Source organism: Wyeomyia smithii, chromosome 3 (assembly GCF_029784165.1).
Source record: "Wyeomyia smithii strain HCP4-BCI-WySm-NY-G18 chromosome 3, ASM2978416v1, whole genome shotgun sequence".
Taxonomy (NCBI): Eukaryota; Metazoa; Arthropoda; class Insecta; order Diptera; family Culicidae; genus Wyeomyia; species Wyeomyia smithii.
The window spans coordinates 133,565,876-133,583,824 of NC_073696.1; the positions used below are offsets into that span (position 1 = coordinate 133,565,876).

General features: G+C 36.5%; 1 long non-coding RNA gene across 1 annotated transcript; it reads right to left on the reverse strand.

Moving 5' to 3' along the window:
* Positions 1-2,369: 2,369 nt before the first annotated feature.
* LOC129731189 (uncharacterized) lies at positions 2,370-2,941 on the reverse strand. The gene is made up of 3 exons (XR_008728981.1): positions 2,810-2,941; positions 2,558-2,749; positions 2,370-2,502 (listed from the first exon to the last, which is right to left on the reverse strand). It is a non-coding gene; the product is annotated as an uncharacterized LOC129731189 (long non-coding RNA).
* Between the last annotated feature and the right edge of the window lie 15,008 nt (positions 2,942-17,949).

The following is a 17,949-nucleotide window of genomic DNA, read 5'->3' on the forward strand; positions in this document are numbered from 1 at the left end:
TCTCTTTGACCAAATTTTTGTCTGTCGAAAAGTGACAAATATTTGACGATTGGTCAAAGAGTGTATTAGAGACTTAAAGGCTGTAATACACTCCTTGACTAAGCGTCAAACATTTGCCACTTTTTGACAGATGAAAATTTGGTCAAAGATGATTGTTTGTCACTCTCTAATTTTTACACGGGGCAAACACGGGCAAACAACAACCATAATGTCAAATAAATTTGACTATTATGTCAGAAGGTCAAATATTTGACCATTGGTCAAAGAGTGTAAGGGATCATTCAAATAATACATAACGCTCTAGGGGGTGGGGGGGTATTCAGCGGAGCGTTATACTGCATGTGGCAAACATGTAAAATTGCGTTACATGGGGGTGGGTGGGTATTGAAAATTTCCAGATACCGCGTTATGTAATATTTGAATGGTTCCTAATACAGGCTTAAGTGTTACATGATTGATTGGGTGATACTGAGTATCGATACATTTTCAATTGTCATTGAATCGATATCAAACCTTACGGTTTCAAGTGTACTTTATGAATTTATTATATATCATCAAGCACTTAGCATTGCTGGAGTGATTTCTTATTAACCTACCAAGGTAGCAGTCATAATGAAGTATCTTTGTCTATATAATACAATATTTTTGTCAAACGCTTCGATATCACTAGTATCGATACCCATCGCCTATAACTGCGGAATCCTGTGCGAGATTCGACTGTGATAATCATGTATTTCTGGGGTAGTTCAAACCTAAGACAAGACACGACAGCTGGTCACCGTTACATGCAACCAATTGCGAACCGGCTGCTGATTGACTGAATCCGATAACGCAATCGTCACGTAGAGAATACAACGATGTTACTTTTCACTGTAAAGCAGTGTTGCTGTAGAGTCATGATTTTGATATTATAATCTACTATATAAAAATGGAATTCCGTAACGCTTGATCTTATTGATATTATTCCCTTCGTCTCTGAGGTGTACAGTAACTACGTAAAAACATGCACAATTATGACTTTTTGTGCTGAATTTGCCTCGAAATCAAAATTTAAAGCGATGACATATGATTCTTTTTTTTATTAAAATGTTTGTCATTGTCTAGAAACGATATTTGAAGAAAAATTTTTTGTATCTGATCACTAAAACTTGAGATATTATTCACAAAACTACGTAAAACATGCAAAATTATGACATCTTATGCTTATTTCGTCTCTAAATCAAAATTCAAAGCGGTTACATGTGATTCTTTTTTCATTGAAATGTTAGTTGATTTTCAGGAAAAACATTTCAGGAAAAATAATAGGTATCGAAATACTAAAATTTGAGATATTATCCTCAAACTCCGTAAAACATGCATAATTATGACTTTTTATACTCAAATCGTCTCTAAATCGAAATCAAAATTCAATCATATGCCATGATTCTTTTTTCATCAAAGTTTTCGTTAATGTTCAGGAAAGCCATTTGAGGAAAAATAACAGGTATCTGATAACTAAAACTCAAGTTATTATTCACAAAACTACGTGAAACATGCAAACTCATGATTTTCAATCTTGAACTTGCCTTTAAATCAAAATTTAAAGCTATGATCTGTGATTTTTTTACAATGAAATGTTTGTTAAGGTTAGGGAAGTTATTTGAGGAAATCACATGAAAAATGGAAAACCATGATTTTTTTAATTTGTTTCAATCAGATTTCTAAGCGATATCATTTGATTTTTTTTAAATAATAAATCGTTGTTCCTACAACATTTGCAAATATTTTCCTGCGAAAAAAAAAACTCATTTTTTGATTCAGTGCGAGTCGAGCATAACAATTTTACATTTCTGATATTTTCGTAGTTTTGTGAATAGTAACACATTACGGGATTCGACTTACTTTTTCACTTTTATTTTACTTTCATTCAAACTACACGGAGAAAAAAAATTGGTAAAAACAACCAAATTTCATGTTAACTCAAACAGATTCTTAGTTTCAAACAGCGACAAACAAACTTTTGGGTAACATCACCATAGCGGTTGTTTGAAATAAATAAATTATTCGTTTTATCATAAACTAGCAAGTGCAGATTGTTTCAACAAAATACATGGTTGATCCAAACAAAAAAAAGTTTATATTTTTGACCACCGTTAACTACAAATAAAAACTATGGTAGTTTTAACCAAAGCGTTTTTTTAAGAAAACAAAATTTGGTTGGAAATAATCAATTTTGTTGTTTATAATTGACATTTTTTTGTTATAATAACCAAAATTTTTGATTATTTTGAACAAAGTTTTGCTTATTTTTATTTCTCAACATTTTTCATATTAAAAATTTTCATCGTGCAATTTTCAAAATATTTATTCATATCCTAATCATTACATCTTCCATATCTATATTGACATTGTAATAATTGCACATACGTGAATATTCCGTAATGTTTGATCTGTTGTGCAAAACGTTTATGTTTGCTACATTAGATTTATGCTTCTCTATATTATAAATACTGTATTCGTTGACTGTAATAAAATTTTAGTAAGTTTTTGTAGGAACAATGCTTTTACAAACTCTTACCCACGAACTTCTGAACAACTTCCGTTGATACTTTGGACGACTGTAGCAATTGTATAATTTCATTGTCAGCCCAGTGAACGAATCGCGAATCGGCATCCAAATATTCTATGTCAAGATTCTGATTGTTACTGATATCATCATGTTTTGGAACATCCGATGGAAACAATTCTGACATTGTGCAAGACTGCGTAACTGCAGAACAGTAGATGTTTTGAGAAAAAGAAACAAGCTCGCAGAGAAAAAAAAACTTACCCCACTGATGATGTCGATATCTGGTTTTATCCGTGTAGTTAAACGGTACGCACTAGAGTTACCAATAACACCAGCAAAATTACGTCGTATTGAGCCCGGGCAGGATTTTTATACACTCACCACAAGTCGCTGTGAAAAGACAGGAAAAACCGGAAAAACACGTTGAGTTATGACAGATAGAGATGGACGATACTAAGATCGTAAATTTTGGTATCGATTTTTTTTCAAGATATCGAGTATTTTAGTATCGGTAACTTACAAAGCCAAGTGAAAACAAACAACAATGACGGTTTATTTTAATCTGAAAAAAGATATTATTTACAACAGATTGAAAAACACCGTTTTATTGTTGAATCAAAATTAATTTCAATTCAAAATAAACAAATTCTTAGGTAATAACAATAAACATTCAATGTCGATTCAACAAAAACTGTGCACTTAATTTGAAACGGCTGATTAGATTAGTTTCAAACTAGAATAATAATTTGTAATCATACAATCCTAATTTGAAGCAACAATATTTTTTCGTTTATACATCAACCAAAAATATGTTGAAAACAAACCAGTTAGTTTTTCCTCCGTGTATATCTTAGGAGATTGATTTGAAGAAAGACTACATTTCATTGGTTTGAACCAGCGTTGTTAAACTCGCTCGCAAAAAGCATGCGATACTCCAAGTGGCGTTCTCGCCGCTACCGAAATCTCACACTAGAGATACTCCTGTCGTACTGTTTCTCATTCTCTTTTCCTTTTTTCATTTCACACTACCGAGCGTTGATGCTTGCGAGTTTTCTCATAGGCCGACACGCACTCTCGCTCGCGTACTTTCCCACTCGCGTGTACCTCCCTTTCTCGCGAGCACAACCGTCAAGACGCATTATGACGATACGGAGTGACAAGGTACGACAAAGCGGAGTGGCGAAAAAAATATTTCGATGGGTAGGCAGGGATGCCACATATACAGATTTTTCAGTACTATACAGATTTTTGCGTATTTTTTATACAGATATCTGTATATACAGATTACAGATTTTCTGGAAATAGTACAGAACTATACAGATTTTTCTTTTTGATTTTCGTGGATCGCGAAACAAACTTTTCGATATAGTTGAAAATCGAAAAAGAACTCAAATGCTATTGAGCGTATTGGAGGTTTAATTATATTTATATGTTACGCATAAACGTGAGCATAATTGTGTTTTTTATTTTAAGGGATATGTCCAGTACATATGCAGATATTTATACAGATTGAAATACCACCAAGGTGATTTTCTGAGATTCGAAATACAGTTGAAATTGTGGCATCACTGCGAGTAGGTGGTCGAATATCATACACGTTCAAGCATGCGATTCTATATAGATTTATCACCCCACTTTCGCTCGTCGGTGCACGATGCAAAACTGCTTGGCATCAGTTTAGCGATGGACAAGCCGCATGCGTGAGTCGGTGAACGAAGCATTTTCGTTTTCGGGCACATTTTTTCAAGCACTCCTAGTCAAGTACTCTTATTCGAGTACTCGCGTATTTGGCGTGAGTAAAAAAGCAAAAGAGAATTCGCGAGCGGCTGTATGCTGGCTGCCGCTCTGGCAAATGCATGGATAATAAAGAGTTTCTCGAAAGTGTGTGTGCGAACGACTGGAGAAGCGTAGCACACATCTCAGTCTCGAGCAGAAAGGAGTGGATATGTTTTGCTTCTCGCTCGTTTAGCAACGCTGGTTTGAACATCGATTAAGGGGCGACTTCAGCATTAAAACTCATGCTTTTTTAATTTCTACGTAGTTTTGTGAATTAAAGCATAATTGTTAGTTATCAGAAAACCTTCACTTCTTCTCAGACGCGTTCCTTGGACACTAACAACCCTTTTTCAATTTGAAAAAAAAAAACACATGTCATCTCTTTAGATTTCATCGTAGAGGAAAACTGAGTATGGCTGGTCATGCTCATGCTCAATTCTTCTTACGTTAATTTCTTTCTTTAAAAAGAGACATGAAAAAAGGTTTACTGTAAACGATTGTCCGGTTCCTTTTGGATTGTCCGGTTCCTTTTGGATTGCCCGGTTTCAGGAAAATAGTCTAAAGTGATATTTGACCAACAATTTCAATACTTCCGAAAGTGGAACTCCATACGTCATTTCGAAATTCTAAATGGTGACTTCAAGTTTACGTTCTGTGTGTTCTTAGAATATTGATGTACAGTCCCTCTACAATTATGGGTCAGTTAACGTGTTGCCTAAATGTTGAAAATTGAATATAAAATCGGAAAAGTTATCAACTATGAATGTTTTACTTTCCATTTCTGTATTCTGATGTATACTTTCGATCGACAATTTGTTTCACTGCAGCTGATGCGTTTAAATCGGTTAAGAAGAAAAATAGTACTTGCTTAGCAAAAGACACAATTATGGGTCACTTTTGGCATTCAAGATCATTTAGTTTATAAAATCATCAAAATCCATCACAAAAGTTATTTTATTATTGTAAAAGCTTCATTATAAGTTATTTTATTTGGTCGTGATGTATTCTCATGCAAAAGTAATAAAAATAACCAAAACATGGACTGACCCACAATTGTGCACCGCAAAACGTATCATTAGTACAATTATGGGTGATTCACTTATTGCAACGAGCAGAATTATTATTTTTAGTAACATTTTCATTTCAATCGTATGAATAGGGTTACAATCGAGTTATAAAAATACCACTGCCAATGAAAATTGTTCGGTTTCATGAGAATGGACGTATTTGTGTAAAAATGACCCATAATTGTAGCTGACCCATAATTGTGGAAGCACTGTAAACGATGCGAAATATTTTTGAAGTGAGTTGTGCTAATGCATCAATGAAATATAAAAATTGATTCTCAATTTTGAAACCTTTGATCCCGAGCATCGCCGGGAACGTTCAACTAGTTGTTCATAAATGATGATGCAAAAGTATGCAAGGTACATGATATTACCGAGTAATGTATTTCACTGTTCTAACTTGAAAAATGCATTGATTAATCGTTTTTTACTATTTCGGTTGAAGTCAGGGGGTACTTAGAAACTAAGGAAGAAAAAATTTGATTGTAGAAGCAAATACATAAGACATAGGTAACACTCAGGAAGAAATCTTCCAAAAAAGTTGGTACAAAATGAACTACTCGAATGGTACCACGCTCTGAATAAAATCACAGTTTGAGTTGTTTTTAAGGCAGTGTACCTGCGCAGCCCTGCATTTGTCTCGTTCCTACTCGAAAAATGCTGCATTGATTTTGTAAATAACTTTTTGACAGTTCCTTTTGGATTTTCTTCGAGGCTCGATAAAGCCGAGAAAAAGAAAATTCATTTTGTGCATTATTTGTCGAGCAGTTGGACAGGACGAGGTACGAAGTACTATGGGGCAACGTGTACCATAAAAAAAACGCCAGTGTTACGTATGTCTTATGTATGTGGTAGAAGCACAGAGAACAGACGTTCATCTTCTTTTCAAAACATGTGTAAAAACTTGCAACCGTCATTTACCACTAAGTGGTAATGCTCCCGCTATGTGGCGCTTTTGTCACTTACAAACCAAGCACTTAAATCGATAAAATATCGATACAGCAATATTTATGCAGTGCAACTGGGGCACCATTAGACAGATGTCGTTAGTGTATTAACGTATTTTGGTTCAAATTTTTACACACGATTTTAAAATTTCTTTATATGAACATGGATGTCTGTTCTCTGTGGTAGAAGTATGCTTTATTGAACATAAAATCTATTATTATATTTATACAAATGGAATTCCGTAACACTTGATCTTATTGATATTATTCCCTCCGTCTCTGAAGTGTACAGTAATCATCATCATTTTGAATCGTTTTGAATCAAACAAATTAACGGTGACATGTAGGTTTTTTACATGAAAATGTTCGCTGATGTTCAGGAAAGACATTTGAGAAAAAAATAATGATTGTCTGATAAATAAAACTTGAGAAATTATTCACAAACCTACGTGAAACATGCAGAATTATGACTTTTTGTGTTGAATTTGCCTCTGAATCAAAATTTAAAGCGATGACATATGATTCTTTTTTATTTAAAATGTTTGTTGATGTTCATTGAAGACATTTGAGGAAAAATTACACAGTGCAACAATTTTTTTGCCTTGGCTCTTATGTATGATTTTATGATGAAGTTTGAACATATTTCAACTTAAGGGCCAACAACGGCGCCATTTTGAATTTTTGAGAAACCAGTAATTTTTGTGGTTTTTTTTTGTTTTGAAGCCAAATATCAAAATTCTAAGAGTTTGTCCACATATTAGCATCCTTTTACCCATCTTTTGAAAAAAAAAAAAACAGATCTTAAATCGGACAAAAACTGAGCTCAAAACGGTGATTCTACGAAACCGGTTTTGGCATAGTTTTAGTAAATTTCACAAAGCAAGATAATATCGATTGTTTCTGAGTATTAATGGTAATTCGCTAATATCTTAAAGTGGTAGTCAAATTATATCTTATTTTGAGTAAAAAAGTCTCAGAAATCGAATGGTAGGTGTCTGATCAACGTAAAATGTCAGCAAAATGTCGATTTTGCCCCAATTCCCCTACAATACTAAAATAGGTTTGACACAATACTAAAATAGGTGAAATTTACGTAAATCAGACACCTACCATTCGATTTCTGAGACTTTTTTTTACTGAAAATAAGATATAACTTGACTACAACTTTAAGATATTAGCGAATTACCATTAATGCTCAAACATAATCGATATTGTTTTGCTCTGTGAAAAATATACTAAAACTATGCCAAACCCGGTTTCGTAGAATCACCGTTTTGAGCTCAGTTTTTGTCCGATTTAAGATCTGTTTTTTTTTTCAAAAGATGGGTAAAAAGATGCTAATATGTGGACAAACTCTTAGAATTTTGATATTTGGCCTCAAAACAAAATGGCGTCGAAAAAACCACAAAAATTACCGGTTTCTCAAAAATTCAAAATGGCACCATTGTTGCCCCTTAAGTTGAAATATGTTCAAACTCGGGGAAATTCAGTTTTGCATAAAAATACACAAAAAAATTATATATAGAAGCCAAGGCAGAAAAAAAAGTCAATTTTTGTTGCACTGTGTTATTAGTATCTGATTACTAAAACTTGAGATATTATTCACAAAACTAATGACTTTGTGCTAAATTTGCCTTTATATCAAAATTCAAAGCGATGACAAATGATTCTAATGTTTGTTAATGTTCAGGAAAGACATTAGAGGAAAAATAACAGGTATCTGATTACTAAAACTCGAGATATTATTCACAAAACTACGTGAAACATGCAAAATTATGATTTTTTTCACAAAGCACATGAAAAATGCAAAACCATGAAATTTCAGGCACAATTTGTCTCACAGCTATGATGTATCATTCTTTCATTAAAATGTTTGTTTATGTGCAGGAAAGGCTTTTGAGTAAAAATAACACTATGTAAAACATGCAAAATCGTGAATATTTGGGCTCGACTTGCCTCTACATCAAAATTCAAACCTATGATATGTAGTTATTTTTCATTGAAATGTTTGTTAATGTTCAGGAAAGACATTTGAGAAAAAATAATAGGTATCTTATTGATAAAAGTTGAGATGTAACTTTAAAAACTACGTACGTAACATACTTCAATGTTTGAAGATATTTTTCTGCATACAGAAAAACACATTAAAATACCCTTTTTGAAATTTATATATATTATACATTAAATACATGCAAAATTTTGACTTTTTGAGCATAAGCTCAATTCGCCCCTAAATCAAAATTCCAAACTATGAAATGTGATATTTTTTCAATAAAATGTTCGTTGTTCCTTCAACATCTGTAAGTATTTTCTTGCAGAAAAATCCATGTTTTGATTATGTGCGAATCGAGCAGAAAAAAATTACATTTCTGATGTTTTCGCAGTTTTGTGAATGGTAACACATTACGGGATTCGATTTACCTTTTTTTAACTTTACCTAAACTAGATATTGGGACATTTTGCTGGAGGAAAGGCCGCATTTCATTGATTTGAACATCGATTAGGAGGCGACTTATGCCCTTTTTTTTTTCTACGTAGTTTTGTGGATTAAAGCATTAACTTCTTCTCAGACGTGTTTCTTTGAACACCAAAAAACATTTTCGTTATAAAAATTCACATGTCATCCTTTTAGATATCATTATACACTTAAAATAAACGACCATTTATTTTTTGTGCGAAAAACAGATAAAAATGGTTCGACCCTTTCTGATTTGCTTTTACGAGCGTTAATTGAGTTGCAATTGATTTCAACATAAATTTTATGACAGTGCGTATAGTTTCCATATTTCCTGCACAAATAATTTCAATGCACCGACTTATGACAAAAAAACTATCAATACCTGCACATACATTTCATTGATTTGCACTACAAGTGAAAAAAGTGTTCAAAATGGCGGAGAAGCAGCCGCAAATAGAAATAGAGGTTCTGGAAGAGTGGACTTACAGTCTAAACTCCAGCTTGGCCACCGTTGAAATTACAGACGTTATAGATCATTCTGAACGTTTAAGTTCACAGGATTCAAAGAGCTCTGTTGAATTCATAACCAAAGAGAATTTATGTACACCCGTGCGATCACAACGGATGAGCGTTACTTTTTGTCCGAATCAACTACTATCACTTCTAAAATCATCTATCACTGGGAGAACTCTTCTAAAACGATCAACGGAAGCGGAGTTTTCTAACCAAAGCCAGAAAGAGCTTGTTGACATAATAGCAGAATATCATCTCGGACTCGGCATAAGAACTACACAGGACGTATAAGACGAGAACGCCTCATCGATTGTGCTTTTGCTTTTGAAAAAGGTAACAATTGCTCTATTTTACGATACTTGCGTAAAGACCATGAGTATAATCAGTTCCGTAGCAGCATTTAGGTATTCCCGTTTGGTTCAAATTAGCTCTAATTAGTTTTCGTGTTTCGTATAGGAGTCCTATTTTATTTCCCGATGTGGCAATAAACGAAACCCGGGAGGAAAGATTTACAATAGAATTTTCCATCTCAAACAAAAAGCAGCAGCTCGCGAGAAGTCCGAGAAGGCTCGTCAATCTAAAAAAATCAAACCAAATACCCTTGAGACCATCGATGCAGCTGGTGATGAAGCGATAACTTGGTTAGAACTGAACATACAACCTTGGAACACTACGCTGGAGAAATGGACTGTGAGCTTCAACAAAAGAAAACACTATCTTCAAAATACTCTCATTATCGATTCACTGCTGAACCTATTTCGTCATTATAAAGAGAATTATAAGTAAGTTATTGAAAAGAAAAATTAATTATTTGGCATTGAAAATATTGTTTTATTATTTCAGATCGATATTGATTTTCGTATGTTGTATTCTGAACATAACGAGGGTTTGCTTCGATTTGAATGTGATTTAACTGGACTTATTATATTCTATTGAATCTATAATATATATGACTTAACATTGATCAAAAACAGTTATGGATAGTTAAGCATCCAAGAAACAAACGATAAACAACAATTCCAATTCTTTTGGTTTTGCGAAGAACTGAAAATTTCCCTTAGTTTTGGATACACATAGAGCTAATCAATCTTTTGTTACCACTCATATAACTTAATAACGTTACCAATAGAATCAAAATGAGCATGCAGTTGTTTTATACTAACGTTGCATATAAAAAAATAGTGTCACCGAATGTTAAGTTATATGTAGGAAACTATTATAATTTATGTGCGAAGCTTGATTGCAAAAATATATGTGCCTAGCACATATATATATGATATGGCAATTTAGGTCAGTGTACGTAAACGACAGTGATGCCACCGGGTTGCTGAAACTAGTCACTGTATTTCACTAGTCTGGCGGAGTGGGGAACCATGCAACTGGCAACCCACTTTTTCACATTAAAATCTGTTAACGTAGCAATCGTCGTTAACATAACTAACTTAGATACCACGGAGTATTATTTTTTCCTAACAAATCAATTCTAACTTGTACTTCAGCCACACAAGACGTGTTTTAAATATATAGCTTGTTCGTTACTTGAAACTCGTATTTTTTTCAAGCTACTACAAGATTCCTCAATAGGTTATGGGCACCACACAGAAGGACCTGGCCCACGGAATAACGCAGTTTCGTGGAAACGCTAGTGGATATGAAAATTGGAGCTACCGTGTCAAGCTATTCCTGGAAGCAGCGGGTGTCTCAGAAGTGCTGACGGAGGCTGCTCCGGAAGCAGCAACTGAGAGGTCTAAATTTTTTGAAAAAGACCGTAAAGGAAAAGCACTGTTGGTAAGCTGCCTGGCGGATGACTGTCTAGAGATCGTCCGGGAGAAGACAACGACAAAGCTGATGTGGGAAGGCTTGGAGGCAACGTACGCAAAGAAGTCGGTTGCCAATCAGACTCTTATACGGAAACAGCTAGCGCGGCTACGAATGCAGAGCGGATCCGATATGAGAAGTCACTTTCTGGAATTCGATGGGCTCGTTAGAAAGTTGAAAACAGCTGGTGCTACTCTGGTCGAGGCAGATTTGGTGTCGCAACTCTTCTTAACTCTGCCAGACACATATGACCCACTTGTAACGGCTTTGGAAAATGTTTCTGAAAAGGATCAAACGCTGGAGTTTGTCAAGCAAAGGCTATTGGCAGAAGAGCTGAAGCGCTCAGATAGACAAGAAGAATCAGTAGAAGAAAAACCTGCAGCTTTTTCAGGGCATAAACAGAAAAAGCAACCGAAATTCAACGGAAAATGCCATGGATGTGGCAAGCGGGGACATTTCAAAAAGGATTGTCGTCAGCAGAAAAGCGAAGCGAATTCTGTGGTAAAGAGCTCGGTGAGTTTCATGGCAGATGTTGAACGAGGCAAACGGACAAAACCTGGAAAAATCGTTTTTAAGCTGGATTCGGGCTGTAGCGACCACCTGGTGAGCGACAAGTCCGTTTTCGCATCCTTGCGTAAGCTGGACTATCCAGTTGAAATCAAAGTTGCAAAGGAAGGCCAGACTATGAGAGCTGAAAAAATCGGTGATATCAACGCTTTGAGTAACCAAGGTGTGCAGTTCAACATCAAGAACGTTTTGCTGGTACCAGACCTGCGAGAAAATTTGATGTCGGTCAAGAAAATGACGAGAGCCGGTATAACCGTTACGTTTTTTGAAGACTCAGCAGTCCTGAAGAAGAACGGAAATATTTTGGCAACTGGTAAACTAAGCGGAAACTTGTTCGAACTAGAGCTATCAGCGGAGAACCATTGTGCAAATGCATGCGACGTGGAAACTGGCAAGTTGTGGCATCGCCGTTTGGGACACATCAGTCAACATGGTCTGGAATCAATGGCCCGACAAGGTCTATTGAAAGGAATAAACAAGGCTCCAAAGATCGGTATTTGTGAACCATGTATCCAAGGCAAGCAGTGTAGAGATCCCTTCAGTGGCACAAGGAATCGTGCAACTCGCCCCCTTGAAGGAATCCACTCAGACGTCTGTGGTCCCATTCATCCACCGGCATGGGACGGATCCCGTTATTTTGTCAGTTTCATAGATGACTACAGTCACTTCGGAATGATTTATCTGCTGAAAAGGAAATCTGAAGTTTTCGACCGATTCCAAGAGTACGAAGCAACTGTTACTGCAATGATTAGCAAGTCAATATCTCGAATGACCGTGGATCAAGGGAGGGAGTATTTTTCGACGAATCAGAAAAACTACTACAAGCAGAAGGGCATTCAAGTCGAACCCACGGTGGCTTATACCCCACAACAAAATGGTGTAGCGGAGAGGTTCAACCGAACCTTAGTAGAGAGAATTCGTTCCGTGCTCATCGACTCAATAGCTCCAAAGTATTTATGGTCTGAGGCGGCTCTAGCGTGCGTCTATCTCCTCAATCGTAGTCCAACGTCAGCCTTGCCGAGTGGTGTTTCTCCAGCAGAAATGTGGTTTAATCGCAAGCCAAATTTGGACAAATTGCGGATCTTCGGATGCAAATGTTTTGTGTGGATACCGTCGCAGCAACGAAAGAAACTAGACCCCAAAAGTCGAGAAATGATGATGATCGGGTATGCTCAAAACGGCTATCGCCTTTGGGACAGGAAGACGAGAAAGGTGACCATTGCAAGAGATGTAAAGTTCGATGAAGGCACGTTTCCCTATGCTGCCGAGAAGATGCCAAAGTCTGATGTTCCGTTACTTGTTGGGTTCCCTTTCGAGCAAGAAGGGGAAAATGAAGCTGAACCTATCACCGATGATGAAAATGAAATTGAAGATAAAAATGATGTTGGGAATGTCACTATTTCTACTGATCGTAAGCAGACTGATGCTCATGAAAGTGAACCTGAATCAGATACAACTGTGGACGGCGCGCTCCCTCTGCACGCAGATAGACAGCAAGAATTGTCAAGGAATAGCAGACGGGAGCGCAGACTACCCGGTAAGTTATTTGACTATTTGACTGGGTACAGTGCAACTTCTGGCAGTTCCTTTCCACTAGATGCGCCCGAGACGTTTCATGAGATCGAAAATCGACCTGACCGGGATGCGTGGTTGGAGGCCGTAGAAGACGAACTTCATTCCATGAAGAAAAATAACGTATGGCGTTTCACGGGCTGTCCACCAGGAGTCCAACCACTGCAGTCAAAATGGATTTTTCGAGTGAAGGAGAATGCTGACGGTAAACCAGTTCGATGCAAGGCCCGACTGGTAGTCAAAGGATTCCAGCAGAAACCTGGACTGGATTATGACGAAATATTTGCTCCAGTTGCCAAGTTAACCACAATAAGGATCGTTTTAGCAGCTGGCATCCAACAAGGTTTTGTGTTCCACCAAATGGACGTAAAAACAGCGTTTCTGCATGGAGAATTGAAGGAGACGATTTTCATGGTAGTTCCGGATGGAGTCAAATCACCACCAAATACTGTGTGCAGATTGATCAAATCTCTATACGGACTAAAACAATCCCCCCGTTGTTGGAATGAGAAGTTCAACCGATCAATGCACGATTACTGCCTGTATACAAGAATTCGTCCGGAAGACGAGATCTACATCGTACTCTATGTAGATGATCTGCTTATTGTTGGTAGAAGGCAGATGTCTATTATCGGACTAAAGAAGCAACTGATGTCAATATTCGCCATGTTGGATTGTGGAGAAGCTACTCACTTTTTAGGAGTGAAACTGGACCTCAATAAAGAAGGAACTATACGTTTGTCTCAAGCTACAAATGTTGAAAAGTTGTTGGTGCGGTTCCAAATGTCGGAGTGTAATCCAGTTAAAACTCCCATGGAAAGAGGAATGATGCTGTCTGGTGATGACGAAAGAACCAACGAACCATACCGTGAACTGTTGGGTACAATTATGTACATCATGCTTTGTACCAGACCGGACGTGTGTTTTCCTGTAGGTTTTCTGGGACGATTCCAACAAAATCCATCTAGAGCACACTGGCAGAGCTTGAAACGATTGGTCCGTTATCTGAAAGGTACTAAAACTAAATGCTTAGAATACAAGAAATACGTTGTAGCTGAGCCACTGGTCGGGTATGCAGACGCCGACTGGGCATCGGATACCGTGGATAGGAAATCTGTAAGCGGATATGCGTTCAAGGTGTTTGGAAATCTAGTGTCTTGGTCAAGCAAAAAGCAAACAACAGTTTCCACATCATCCAGCGAAGCAGAGTACGTGGCTCTTAGCTCTGCAGTATCAGAAGGGATCTGGATAGCTGGTGTACTAGAGGACTTAGAACTGAAGAAGAAGGATGAAGCCTTCATTATTTTTGAAGACAACCAAGGTTGTATTGGGATGGCGCGAAATTTTGAATCAAAGCGGTCAAAACATATTGATATCAAGCATCATTTCCTGCGTGACCACATTGCGAATGGACGATTGAGGATCGAACACGTAGCAACTAAATACCAGCTAGCCGACATGTTCACTAAGCCTTTGGATTCCAAGCGTTTAGGAGAAATATCCTGCCAAATAGGAATGGCCGATTGAGAAGGGGTGTTAACGTAGCAATCGTCGTTAACATAACTAACTTAGATACCACGGAGTATTATTTTTTCCTAACAAATCAATTCTAACTTGTACTTCAGCCACACAAGACGTGTTTTAAATATATAGCTTGTTCGTTACTTGAAACTCGTATTTTTTTCAAGCCACTACAAGATTCCTCAATAAAATCCTGACACCACTGGACATAATTCATGTTGCATATGACTTCTTTGAAAGTAAACATTTGATGTGAAAATGAAGTGCGTTTATAACAAATGTAACAGCAATTGGCGAAGGACAAAGAAACAAACAAGTTTACTCCGATTTCCAATAAATGCGGCGATTAGAAGGAAATGGCTAACATTTTGTGAGTTACCTGATAATTCATTTATTCGTTGAAAGAGAAAATTATAAAAAAAATCATTTTGTTTCGATTGAGCATTTCCCGTACAATAGTACAACGTGAAAAGCGACAGGACAGCGAATCTATGGCAGTATAATGTTATCAATAAACAATTAATTATAAAAAGAGCACGTTATTGATGCGACGAAAGAAAATATTCCTTGTGATTTTCTCACATGTATAAATTTAACATTATTGTGATATCATTGATTCATTACAATAACTATTCTCAAAAAACAAACAAAGCAATTGTCACAAAAAGTTCAATTATTGAGTCTAATTTATTCTGTATCTTTTCCCGGCACGATTGCAATACTTCAAATGCGAAAATCAACGCATTATCGACTGGTTCCCGTTTTGACAGTTCACACTGGTTCCCGAAATCCAGTCCGCCAGACTAGTAAAGTATACAGTGACTATAGCTGGAACCAGAAGTCGCTATTTTGGAAAATGTTGTGTGGGGTTATTAGGGATGGGCGATACACGGTAAGAGTCGAAAACCCATTACACCAATACCAAGTATCGTGGTATCGGTATAGAAAGTATCGATGCCAAAATACTCGATGCTTTTGGCCGATGTATCGATACCGTTGGCATCGGTACTGGTATCGCCTATCCCCAATAGAAGGCATCGGTGGTCAGAGATGCCAGATATACAGACAAATCTGTATTATACAGACTTTCTGTGTTGCGATACAGACACGCATAAGCCTACAGATTTTATACAGACATTTAGTATAATACAGATATTACACAGATATCTGATATTCTACATAATGGTTTTACCAGTATACACAAAAAAACGAACACAAAAACCAAAAGTCACTGTAGCCGTTGCTGGAAAAAGTGAACTAGGAACTGAACACTTTGCTGAACATATTAATCTTGCGTTTTTGAGAGTGAAATCATGACAGCGGGAATCGAGTCAGGCTATCGGGGTTTTTATCGGCCCCGTGGGCACTAATCTGCCTGTTTCGCCCCCAGTAACAAACAGCTGATTGACTCGATCGATTGCCATGCAGGTTATATTGGTGAAAAGACCGTTTGTTCTATTCGGAGCAATATCCAACGTTGAAGAATTGCTTAAAATGTCCCAAACCTTGAAGGTACTATTTTTATAACCGCGAGACTTCTGCCATCATGTATCAGTTTAGCTACATTACGACGAACGACGATTTTTATCACGGGAAAGACTCTTACTTCTATGTGTTACTTAGATTTAAAAGATAAATTAGTTATCGATTAATCGACCAACTATGATAGACTCGAAAAAGAACAATCAAAACAAGCAATAAAACAAAACAATCTGACAGGTCGACAAATAATTAGGTATCAATGTATCGGTAACTTTTTTTCGCAGCGGTATACAGACTTATACAGACATTTTTATGGATTATACAGACTTGCCAAAAAAAAGTCTGGCATCTCTGTCGGTGGTGTCGGTATCGTTTCAAAGTATCATTGGCAAAGTATCGGTACCGCTACTCATCGCTGACAACGAGTATCGATGCCAAAATACTCGATACATCGGCTCCATGTATCGATACTGTTGGTATCGATACAAGTATCGCCCATCCCTAGGGGTTATTCCAGTTCCGAATATACCAAATTCGGCTGATGTCCGGATATTCGATAACCGTTTAAAATAAAACCTCTTTTTATGTAACTTTTGAAAGAAAGAAATCGAAGTAATGAGAATTGAGCATGACCATTCATGCTCATATCAAATATATGTGCTCGGCACATATATTTTTGCAATCAAGCTTCGCACATAAATTATAATAGTTTCCTACATATAACTTAACATTCGGTGACACTACTTTTTTATATGCAACGTTAGTATAAAACAAATGCATGCTCATTTTGATTCTATTGGTAACGTTATTAAGTTATATGAGCGGTAACAAAAGATTGATTAGCTCTATGTGTATCCAAAACTAAGGGAAATTTTCAGTTCTTCGTAAAACCAAAAGAATTGGAATTGTTGTTTATCGTTTGTTTCTTGAATGCTTACCTACCCATAATTGTTTTTGATCAATGTTAAGTGATATATTTTAGATTCAATAGAATATAATAAGTCCAGTTAAATCACATTCAAATCGACGCAAACCCTCGTTATGTTCAGAATACAACATACGAAAATCAATATCGATCTGAAACAATAATATTTTCAATGCCAAATAATTGATTTTTCTTTTCAATTACTTATAATTCTCTTTATAATGACGAAATAGGTTCAGCAGTGAATCGATAATGAGAGTATTTTGAAGATAGTGTTTTCTTTTGTTGAAGCTCACAGTCCATTTCTCCAGCGTAGTGTTCCAAGGTTGTATGTTCAGTTTTAACAAAGTTATCGCTTCATCACCAGCTGCATCGATGGTCTCAAGGGTATTTGGTTTGATTTTTTTAGATTGACGGGCCTTCTCGGACTTCTCGCGAGCTGTTGCTTTTTGTTTGAGATTGAAAATTCTATTGTAAATCTTTCCTCCCGGGTTTCGTTTATTGCCACATCAGGGAATAAAATAGGACTCCTATACGAAACACGAAAACTAATTAGAGCTAATTTGGACCAAACGGAAATACCTAAATGCTGCTACTCCGTTGATCGTTTTAGAAGAGTTCTTCCAGTGATAGATGATTTTAGAAGTGGTAGTAGTTGATTCGGACAAAAAGTAACGCTCATCCGTTGTGACCGCACTGGTGTACATAAATTCTCTTTGGTTATGAATTCAACAGAGCTCTTTGAATCCTGTGAA